The sequence below is a fragment of the Leptonychotes weddellii genome, chromosome 15, assembly GCF_054177405.1.
Source record: "Leptonychotes weddellii isolate Sample4059 chromosome 15, ASM5417740v2, whole genome shotgun sequence".
Classification (NCBI taxonomy): domain Eukaryota; kingdom Metazoa; phylum Chordata; class Mammalia; order Carnivora; family Phocidae; genus Leptonychotes; species Leptonychotes weddellii.
In genome coordinates this window covers 10927149-10938950 of record NC_138383.1, presented here as the reverse complement: position 1 = coordinate 10938950, position 11802 = coordinate 10927149, and positions in this window count along the sequence as shown.

The following is an 11802-nucleotide window of genomic DNA, read 5'->3' as shown; positions in this document are numbered from 1 at the left end:
TTCACAAATACTGATCCATACTAAATATTCCCAAAGACAGAATAGTAGTTGAAAAAGACAAGATGACAATGAATTTGTTTTTGTTAGTAACACCAAAAGAATAACATTCCTTAGACTAGTTACTAAGTAATGTAAAATGTCTGAAAAAGCTATTTTAAAGAAGCTGTTGGGGCGCCTGGGTGGCTCAGTCGGTTAAGCGACTGCCTTCGGCTCAGGTCATGATCCTGGAGTCCCAGGATCGAGTCCCGCATCGGGCTACCTGCTCAGCAGGGAGTCTGCTTCTCCCTCTCCCCCTCCCCCCTCTTGTGCTCTCTTTCTCTCAAATAAATAAATAAAATCTTTAAAATAAATAAATAAATAAATAAATAAAATTATAGTAACCATTATATTTCTATATTGCATAAGTAAGCTGTGTTAATTATAAAGAATAAACAAAAAGAAGACAAAATCTACAGTAAGGCTTATGATGAATTTCCTTCTACCAATTATTTATATTTGTCTTTATTTCTATCTAGAAACATCAATATCTGTATTTATATCTATATACAGACTACATTGAAGACATAAAGTATGTATAATTTTCACTTGTGTGCTGTTCAACAATATTGACCAGAACTAATCATATATATGAACAGCCCCCAACTTACAGTGGTTTGTCTTATGGCTTTTCAACTTTACGATGGTGCAAAAGCAGTATGTATTCAGTAGAAACTGTACTTCCAGTTCTGAATCTGGATCTTTTCCCAAGCTAGGGATACGCGGTCCGATCCTCCCTCGTGATGCTGGGCAGCCCCAGTGACCCTCAGCTCCCCGCCAGCCACACGACCACAAGACTTAAAAACCAGTGTGCTGACAGCCATCCTGTTTGTCACTTTCAGTACACTGTTCAATAAAGCACATGAGATATCCAACACTTTATTTTTTTTTTTAAAGATTTTATTTATTTATTTGAGAGAGAGAGAATGAGAGACAGAGAGCATGAGAGGGGGGAGGGTCAGAGGGAGAAGCAGGCTCTGCCCTGAGCAGAGAGCCCGATGCGGGACTCGATCCCGGGACTCCAGGATCATGACCTGAGCCGAAGGCAGTCGCTTAACCGACTGAGCCACCCAGGCGCCCCCCAACACTTTATTTTTAAATAGGCTTTATGTCACATGATTTTGCCCAACTGGAGGCTAATGTAAGTGTTCTGAGCACGTTTAAGGTACGAGAGGCTAGAGGCAATGATGTTCGGTAGGTTAGGCATATTAAATGCATTTTCGCTTTATATTTTTAACTTATGATTTTTTTTTTTTAATTAAAAACAAAGCAGCAATGACCATTTGTGAATATACATCTTTTCCAGGATCCTGATTCTTTCCTTAGGGTAGAACCCTAGAATGCATACTACTGGATCCAAGCCTTCAGACTTGTTAAGATTTCTTTTTTTTTTTTTTAAGATTTTAATTATTTATTTGACAGAGAGAGAGACAGCGAGAGAAGGAACACAAGCAGGGGGAGTGGGAGAGAGAAAAGCAGGCCTCCCCTGAAGCAGGGAGCCCGATGCGGGGCTCGATCCCAGGACCCCAGGATCATGACCTGAGCCGAAGGCAGACGCCTAACCGACTGAGCCACCCAGGCGCCCCTTGTTAAGAGTTCTTGATACGTATTACTAATTTGTTCTCCTGATCCATTAAACTAGTTCATATACCTGCAATTAGTCACTCATTTACATTTCTCTATAATACTTCCCACTTCTTTTAGGTCATCCAGAAAAGTCTTGGTCATCATCCTTTCTCAGTCAGTTGATTTGTGCTCAGGAAGATTAACCCTGAAATGCTATTTAGCTACCTATCCTTCTATTTATGTATATATGTCTGTACTATGTATATGTTTAATATGTTATATTATATAATCATAGTTTTTATATTATATAAATATACAAACAATATATAATACATAATATATTATTAAATAACATAATATATATTAAATATTATAATATATGAAAATATATTGTATTTATTATACAAATGTAAATAGATAAGTACACATCTACACACATATACATGTATCTTTTCATATCGGTCTTCTATCTATTTGGTTTCAGTTGATCTTAGAATGAAAGGCCAGAAGAAATCACCTAACGAATGATCTTCAGCAGAGTTCCCATGCATCCTGGTGGACTCCCAGAGCTTTAGCAATTTGATTCTGAGTGAAGAATGGCCCTTTGGTTACAGGAAAGATTGTGATGTCCGAGGAACACGGGTTTTTAAAGGTATCTTTTATTTTGTGATTGTTCATCTTCATGCTTATCACTTGAGGCAATATGGTCTTAATTTTTGGTTGGTGGGACCTGGGAAACTTTGCTCCCAAGGAACTTTAATTTGCATAAATATTTGATGAAAGGACATGTAGCAGTAGCTACATTGGGATTCAAGTCACATACAACAGATGCCTGATATATGATCCACTTAAATGAAGAGCTTATATATATTAACCGATGGTGCCCCAAACAATTTCGTGATGTTTTGTTCAATAATTTACTTAATATATATATCAAATGAACACGTATTGCTCATCTACTGACTCTTGGGTAGATGATAATCATCGTGTGGGCTGGGCTTATCTTGCTTTGACAGCTGATGGCTCCTGAACGGTGCCGGGGGCCCAGGTTGAGAAGAGGCATTGCTTGACATTTGAGCGGGGAACATCAAAACCCCCAACTGTGTGACGTCAGCCGTAACTGACAACTGCTCTACAACACGCATTTTGTAAAAACAGCTGTGGTGGTACCTCACCACCACTTGCTCCAAGAAACACCTCTTTCTCTTTTCCAAGTTCCAAATGAAGAGAGACAGAGAGACACAGAGATAGACAGACACAGAGACTGAGAGAGGAGATAGCTGGAGATAATCAGTGATAACATCTGGATGAAGAGGAGTCGCTTCGGCCCATTACAGGCCACAATGGGCTTTCTAACAGTGCGCTCCGACTTAGACGTCGCTACCCACTCCCACTCCGGTGGAGCCGTGACCCCCCTCCTGCCACGGCCGGGAGCCAGCCACGCGGCAGAGAAGGAATGGGCACGTGCTATCACTGCCACTCTGTGGCCAAGGTGAGCCCGGGAGGCTGAGCTGAGCATGCCCAGATCCTCCTGCCAACCTCACTGATTAGAGCAGCCGGTCTGCTCTGGGGGAGCAGGGAGGAGATGTGGTGGGAGGAGCGGCCAGGTGTCACGCTGGTAGGAGCATGAAGCCAGGGGAATGGAGGCCCCTCGGACAGAGGCCCTAAGATTCGCCCGAGATCATGTTTCCTGCAAAAGCCAAAAGCCTTGGCCGAGCATCACGCAGGTTAGCAAAATTTCCATCCACATCAACACTGTCTCGTTCACTGGATGTGCAATTTTTGTGCCTCTTGGGCATTCTCTGAAACTGCTCGACAGATCACAGTTTCTTGTTTTCAAAGAGGGGTGTGATGTGTGCATGCATGTCCTGTTCCCTGCTATCACCAACATCCTGCCATTTATCTAAAATTTCTATTGACCTATAGAAATATTCACATTTCCACTTCAGTCTTTTCTTTTTCTTTCAGGGCTATTTCCCACAGAGAAATTGGTGCTGGTGCTGGTGGTGACTGCTGTTCATTATCTCCGAGGAGTGACTTACAGAAGATGAGATAAGCTTCGGCTGCTGGGCTTACTCACTGCACCCCCCTCCCCAAGCCTGGGACCTGTACCCCGAGTCCTGCTAAGTAGGATTCAGATGTGTTCCTAAATAACACTACTTGGACCACTGGGATGTCTCATGAGGAGTTGAAATGAGAAATAGGCCATTTGCAAATGTCAAGGGTCTAGAGCAGAAATTGAAATGATTTTCCTGTGCAGGATCAGGTAGTAAATCTTTTCAGCTTTGTGGGCCATATGGTCTGTGTCCCAACCGCGCAGTTCTGCTGTTTTGTGGCGAAAGCGGCCGCAATGTGTAAACCAACGCACGTGACGGTGTTCCAATAAAACTTTATTGACAAACAACCACCACCACCACAACAACACCCTGACCTGCCAGATTTGGCTGGTTGCCTGGAGTTTGCCATCCTTGCTTGGGGATTCAGTGGCTTTTTCCTGAGTGCAGTCGATGGGAAAATATAACGGATGGCAGTCGTGAAATGTGGTCCAGTCCTCGCTCTGCTGCTGACCAACTGCGTGACTTTAGGTAAGTCGCTGACCCCACCTCTGGAACAGTTCGGTTTCCCCTTCTGTAAGATCACAGGGTGGATCTGTATCAGAGGTTGCAAATCCACCCTTCACGTCTGCGTCTGGCCCACAGATGTGTGTTATTTGGCTCACGTCGTATCCAAAACATTTTGAATTTATTTCCAACACTTCAGATGGGGGAGATTTCATATAAAAATCCAGATTTCTGGCTACTCTTGAAATATCAGAAAATCTGGCACCCCTGGGCCCACATTCTCTGACGGCTGCCCTTGCCCAAGGCCGAGAACAGGGTTTGGTTGCCCCAGGCAGGCATGCACCCTTGGAACACACAGCCTCCCACCAGCCTGCTTCAGCCACTGAGGTTATTCCCTGACACCTGAGCATCTTGGTTTGTGACCCCTGCAGGAGACCTCTGAGTGCCTTTGAGTTTAATAATCAAGTGTTTCCTAATTAGTCCAAACCATGAAGTCATTATTGTGCAGTAGATGCTTTCATGCTCTGTTTTCCCCTCGCCCTCCCCAAAGTCCTGCATCTTTTTGAAACCCACCCGGGGCTGGGGAGACAGCACTACCCTGGGCTAGCCCAAATCAGCACATTCTGTCCCCTGGCCTCACAGTTGGTCCAGGGCTGGGTGTGTGACTCCATCAGGGTATCAGAGTGACTCTCAGGCTTGGTCTGGAATGCTGAGACGTTTCGCTGGGGAGGGAGGATGGGCCACGTGAGACCTCTGGCGGCTTTGGATTTTTTGTTACTGTGAGGGGAACCTCCCCTCCACCAGTGACCCCCGTCTTAGTCAGTTTGGGGCTGCTCTAACAAATGACCACAGCCTGGGTGGCTTATAAACAACAGAAATGTATTTCTCACACTTGTGGAGGCTGGAAGTCCAACATCAGGTGCCGGCATGGTGGAGTTCTGGAGAGAGTTTTCTTCCGGGTTGCAGACCCGCATTCTTGTCTTGCCCTCACGTGGTGGACAAAGAGTTGGAGAGTTCTCTGGGGTCTCTTTGTAAGGGCACTAATCCCCTTGGCAAGGGCTCCACCCTCATGACCTAATCACTTCCCAAAGGCCCCACCTTCTCACGCCATCACACCGGGGTTAGCCACAAGGGATGTCAGCTCAGTGACAAAAATGTGGGGGAGAAGCCATGACACACAGAAGACAAAACTGCTATAAGACCCAGGGTGTGCCCCAGATTTATTTATTTATTTATTTATTTCTCTCTTTCTTCTTCTTCTTCTTCTCCTTCTCCTTCTCCTCCTCCTCCTCCTTCTTCTTCTTCTCCTTCTCCTTCTCCTTCTTCTTCTTCTTCTTCTTCTTCTTTGGTGGGCAGCAAAGCAAAATCTATTGAGCAATAGTAAAGTGATAGTACAAAGCTCCCAAAAAGGGGGGACCCGAGAGGGTTGCCCCCCAAATTTCTTTCTGACTAAAATGATGTCATCTGAAGACCAGGAGTAATCTAAGTGCTCTCCACTGGAACATTTGCAGGAATCACAGTCAACACCAGCATATAACTCCCCAAGGGTAAGGAGTTCCTTCTGTTTTTGTCAACAGTGGGATCTTCAGTGCCCCGAGCAGTGCCCTGCCCATTAGCAGTGCCCAGCCCATTAGTACGTGGTGAATAAATGAATGCATTCGTGGCGCACTTACCGCGTGATGGGAGCTGTGCGAGGAGCTTGGTGGTTGGTGTTCCATTTAATTCTCACAGCCCCTCAAAAGTAGGGGCTGTTACTGTCCTTGTACAGGAAGGGACAAGGGAGGTAGAGCAATGCTAAGAACTCCAAGAGCTGATCAGTGGCAGCAGCATCCCTAAGAATCTCTGGGGCTTCCTAATGCGTGGAAGGTAGGCGGCCCAGGAAGGGAGGTGATTGAGGATTGTAAAGGAATACAGCCTCAATGGTGTTGAATCACACAGGGCAGACCCCACTCCTCTTTGCAACTTTGTTTCAAGTCCTGGCCACGCAGAGATGCTAATCGCGCATCATGCGAGCTCCAATCATCATGTTCCGCCAGTCAAGTAGAAAGGCTCAGCCTCCACTCAGCCGTGAGTGGCTGCAACACCTCTCTCACCTGCTTGTCTCCCTCTTCAAACAGCTCCCAGGCTCAGCACGCTCAGGACCCGGGGAGAATCTATTTGCGGCGCTTTGTTCCCACTGCTTTTATTTTTATAAAAAATTTTTTTTTCCATTGAAGGCACTGATACAGTTTCCTTTTCTTTTTTTTTTTTTAAGATTTATTTATTTATTTGAGAGAGAGAGAGAGTGGGGGGAGGGACAGAGGGAGAGGGAGAGAGAGTCCCAAGCAGACTCCACACCAAGCATAGAGCCCGGCTCGGGGCTCGATCCCACGACCCTGACCTCACGACCTGAGACGAAACCAAGGGTCAGTCGCTCAACTGAATGAGCCATCCAGGCGCCCCTACAGTTTCCTTTTAAAATAAATATTTCAGTATTTAACAATGATAATATAATAATGGAAATACATACTTGAGTAAAATCTCTTGAGTCTCGTATATATGTAGCAAAAATCATGGAGGAAACACGATGATGCCTATGGAATCAGCCTTCATTGCCTCCTGAAAAGCCTGCGGAAATATGAGTTCTGGAGTGGGACAATAGGAGAACTCATTATTTCAGCCCAGCTTCTGTTGTTAGTGTTCCCCTGGTATAAGTAGGACCCCCCCCCCCCGAATCAGTCTGCAGGGGAGATGGTGTGGCGGGGCCAGGCACTGGCGGGGGGAGGGGCGGGAAAGAGCAGCCCAGAAGGAGGAAAGATGTGGTCCATAAGGGAGGGAAGGGGTGGGGATGGACACTGAGAAAGGGACAGCCCAGGGAGCTTTAGGAGATGCTCAAGAAGGCAGGGGTGCTTTGAGGGTAAAACAATTACCTTCCGTGCTAATTTATCCCTCCCTTCATCAAGCTCGTTAATGACAACGGACTCACCCCCAGGGCAGTGCTTCTCAACCCTTTTCAATGCACACCTCAACAGCCAAGGCTTCCTTGGGCTTGACTTCATGTAGTCTGTCTTCTGAAAATAATGTCTCCCTCCCCAATTCTGACACACAGGAAGGTGGCTTATGTTTTTTGAGAATGCCTGCTTAAGGATCCTGAACAACAAATTCCAACTCCTTCCCTAATCATAGGAACACTCAAGTGGAGCATGTATGAGGGGCTGGGAGTTCTCCAACCATTTGATTCCTTTTCAATTAAAACAAAATTAAGGCTATTTAAAAAACTGTACTTAAGACCAACAGGTCAACTCACGGGTGCTGTCTTCCCAATTGTAACCTATCAGAAACCATCCATGTCTTCACCTAGCAAGGGCATATATTTGAACTGTTTGGCAATGTGTCATTGATTAGAAAGGATGAGCTGGTCTTTTTTTAAATTCAGGCTTGGCATGTTCGCTTCCATAAAATTGTTCACTGCCGCAGCAAGAGCGGCCGAACTCAAGCACATCTGCTCAGCGCATGTTCTTGGCATTGCCTTATCTTCGGTTACACCAATCACAAGGAAACTTACAACATGTCATCCCGATAATATTTTATTATAGATATATTTTTTTTGGTCTCATTCTAAGCGAAGGGTGCTTCTTCTCTCACTTCTTTATCTATGATAAAGAATGTAAGCCAAGGTTCGAAAGTGTATGTGTTTCAACTTGGGAATACAGTTTCAAGCGACTTCTCTTTTGAGTCTTTAGACCAGTTTAATTAAAAGAGTATTCTGAAATTGCAAGGTGAGTGGTATAAAAACCAGACCGCTCTTAACCTCTTACCTGTGTGAATCAGAAGTTTCATGTTGCTGTTTAACCAAGATGAAAGTATAGGAATAATTTACACATTGGATGCTGAGGCTGGTTTAAGAATGAATTGTCATCTAGAATAGGGCCAGGCAAACATTTTAGGTGAAGGGCCAGATAGTAAATCTCAGCAGTTCTGTGGGACATACAATCTCTGTCACGGTGACTGAACTCTGTCTGCCGGCACCAAAGCAGCCACAGATAATGGGTAAAGCAAGGAATATGGCTTCATTCTAATACTTATTTGTGGACACTGAAATGCAAAATTCATATATTCTCACATGTCATGAAATATTGTTCTTCTGATTTTTTTTCGCAACCACTTAAAAATATAGAAACCATCTTTAACTCATGAGCAGATCTCGGATCCACGCCCCTCAACTTCACATTGTTTTCATCCATTGAAACAGCCTCTTGATGGTGGTAAACTCTGGGGGATGAAAGGAAATGTGATTGGAAAGAGACAGCCAGGAAAGGAAGGGGTTCAGCAAAGGGAGTGTCTCAAGTCCTGACAAGTTCAATTTCTTGACCTGGGTGCTGGTTATGAGGCAGGGAAACTGAAGGGATCCCATAAAGGACTGCTCTTTTTGCAACTTTTCCTGCTTCTATTCTTGCTAGGACCTGCACCCCCGCCTGACACACGCCTGATAGTACAGATAATGTATGTCCTCTTTGTAAAGGTCAAGGAGTTAATGATTTCTTTGGAGTCATCCAGCACAACAGATAACATCTAAGGAGTGACTGGGTGAGTTCATCACGAACATTTTCCAAGACCATTGACTCATCAAGACCCTTGGCTCCAGGGCATGAATGACTTATAAGGAACACCTAAACACTCGTCTTGGTTCCTGGATGCCTGAGAAGACACGTACGCAGAACCACAATCCTAAATTAAAAACCCCAGACCCCAAGCAAAGATGAGGTTCACCCTCCTTTCCTTGCTGAGTCTCCCAGACACTCTGTATCTGCACTCTGTCTACCCCTTCAATGAACTCTGCTCTCACTTCCTGTTGGCTCGCCTTTGATTTCTATCTGCTGGACTCCCCACTCCCCCAAGGTCCTTGGGCCCAGCGATCCTGCATCAGTTACATGGATGTTTACTTTATAATTATTCATTAAACTGTACATTTATGTTCTATGCTTTGTGTATGTGTGTGTGTAAAGGTAACATTTCACAATGAAAATATTTGAAACTAAATGGCATAAATTAACATATAGAAAACACTATGGTTCTCGCTGATGGTGTAATTAGCAAATGTTATTTTGACTTTTATAAAATACATTACTAATTTAATTTAAATGACACTTTTGTTTATTTGATACGTTGACGTTTCATATAAGATTTTATTAGGAAAATAAAATTCCACCGCTAAGAATGTTTGATAGCTGCTATTTAATCGGCACTTACACCAATAGAATTTTCGGCATCAATGGAAATGTTCTATGTGTGTGCCGTCCACACTGGCTTGTGACTACTGTTACGGGATAGCACAGGTTTAGGGTTTTGTACTTGCCCTTTGATATTTATGCATGTTTGTCTGGGTTCAAATCTCAATTGCACCATTAGGTAGCTGTGTGACCTTGGGCAATTTACTTAACCTCTCTGTGCCTTAGTGCCTTCACTTTAAAACATAAATAATAAGAGTACCTACCCTATAGTGTAGTTGACAGGATTAAATGAGAAAACCTTACTCACCTAGTCCTGCGCCTGTTCCATACTAAGTACTAAAGGAATTTGACACTATAAGGATTGACAACTCCATTCCCACAGCAATCCGATGAGGTTTATAAAAGAGGAAATCAAGGCTCCCACAGCTGATAAATGGCAGAGTTAGACCAAAATCTCGATGTGGCCAAGTTTTCCTGGGTCACTTTGATTGCCCAGAGAAAGTGACATGACAGCATAGCATGGAGAATGATCAATGGCCTTTACAATTCTTTGAGGGATAGAATATTATATTCATGTACAATGGGTGGGTTCTGAACTCTCTTAGGTGTTCCTCTGTGCTTTTGTGAAAAGAAACTTCTTCAAAATACTCGTTGAGTAAATGAAACTAAAAATAACGGTAGTAGACAGTCACTTATGGTTTCAACCTCCCTGTTGCTAAAAGTTACGTTACGTTAAGTTACAAGGAAGGGGGGAAAAAAAAAGAAACAACTCAAAGCCCAACTACAGTTACAAGCAAGCCTTTAAAAATTGACTTTGACAGACTTGTTTTCCCTTGAACTTTTCCCATGGCTGGCTTCCACAGATGGGAATTACACTTGTCCTGAAAGCTGTCCCAGGGTCTCCACACTCCATTTGTACATCCTTGCTTGTAATGGGTGGGGTTAAGATCGAGGGATAAAGGTCTTGGGGGTTTGAGATGGATGTTTATGACTCTGTCTGTCCTTGGTGCCTTTGATCTGTTATCCTGAATGGATGGAGCAGCTTGCATTGTTTGTGGGAGTGATTGAGTTTTTGTTTTATCAGATTCCTACACACAGAATATAAGGGTGGAGAGATTACAGGGCAGGTTTGGAATTCGGATGGGCTGGGTTGCTTGTGTTGTGGGAATTTGTCAAGTTTGAGTTTTGCTGGTGGGGACTAGACTCTGGGCCTGGGGAGGGGGGGCGGATGTGGACCATCATGGGGACAGGAGATTCAGCTCTGGGACTCTGGGCCATCGACATTGCCCTCACGTAGTCCCGGCTCCTAGCCATGTGGTACACTTGGGCTGGGCATAGTTGGGGGCCGGAGGACTAGGGAAGGGATGAAAAAGACAGAATATCTTTCAACAAAGCACAAAATGCCCTCCGCCCCCCAGCTGCTTCAACAATGAGCTGGAGGGGTCTCGATGGGCAACCGTTGGCTGATTCAGCCCTGAGCTGTGGGCCTTCACATATGGCTTCGCCCCTGCCATGGCTCTGAGCCTCCTTGCCCTGGCCACCAGGGTCTGGTTTGCCTGGACGCCCATTGCACACAGGCTTGTCATAGCAACGGCTGGGGGTAGAGGGGAGACACGGCCGGACCCTTCCCGATGGGCTGAGATAGATGGGTTGCAGGCAGTATGCCAGAGGACCCCCTCCCACCCCTCCCCACCCCTCCCTAAAGTCTGCAGAGGGGCTGGGGTCAAGGCCTGGGGAAAAGCAGGAATTCCTCGCTGGAGGGCCTGAGAGCTGGGATATCATGGTGAAGGGGGAACCAGTCAAAATGGTGGGTGTCCCCAGCCAAAAACTCCCCTGCCCACTCCACCCCCATCCCTCAAGGAGCAGACTAAACCAAGAAACTGGCCATGGCTTCCTGAATTCTATTGGGAATGCTTTGAAGAGAGGAATTATCAAAGTGACACACTGGGGCCCCAGCTAAGCCAGGCCCAGTTTCCTCCCTGATTCGTTCTCCCTGGTGAGAAGGAGGGTCATGCAGTGCCTGTCAGGTGGCCCAGCTGTCCTTTGGCGGATCCTTGGACATCCTCTGGGAGGAGCTCAATGGGGACATTTGACTTGCAAATGTTAGGAGTGGTCGCCTCCCAGCGGGAAGTAAGGGGAGTGGGGAGGAGTCTGGGCTGGATGGGGGGTGGGGAGGTAGGGTGGTCAGGGGCGGGGGGCGGGGGGGGGTGCGGTGCTGTGTCAGCTCAGTCAACAGAAAGACCCTCCCCACAAGCCTGCCTCTGCTGTTGAAGAATCTGCCTTCTGTTCTCTGTGTATCTCCAGGCTCCCGACTGTCAAAAGCATTTATGTTCAGTACAGAGTGGGGAGAAGATTGGATTCCTTTTCTTGGTCATTTGCCGGCCTGGGAATACCAAGAGCTGTTTTTGGCACCTCACGCAGAACCTCAA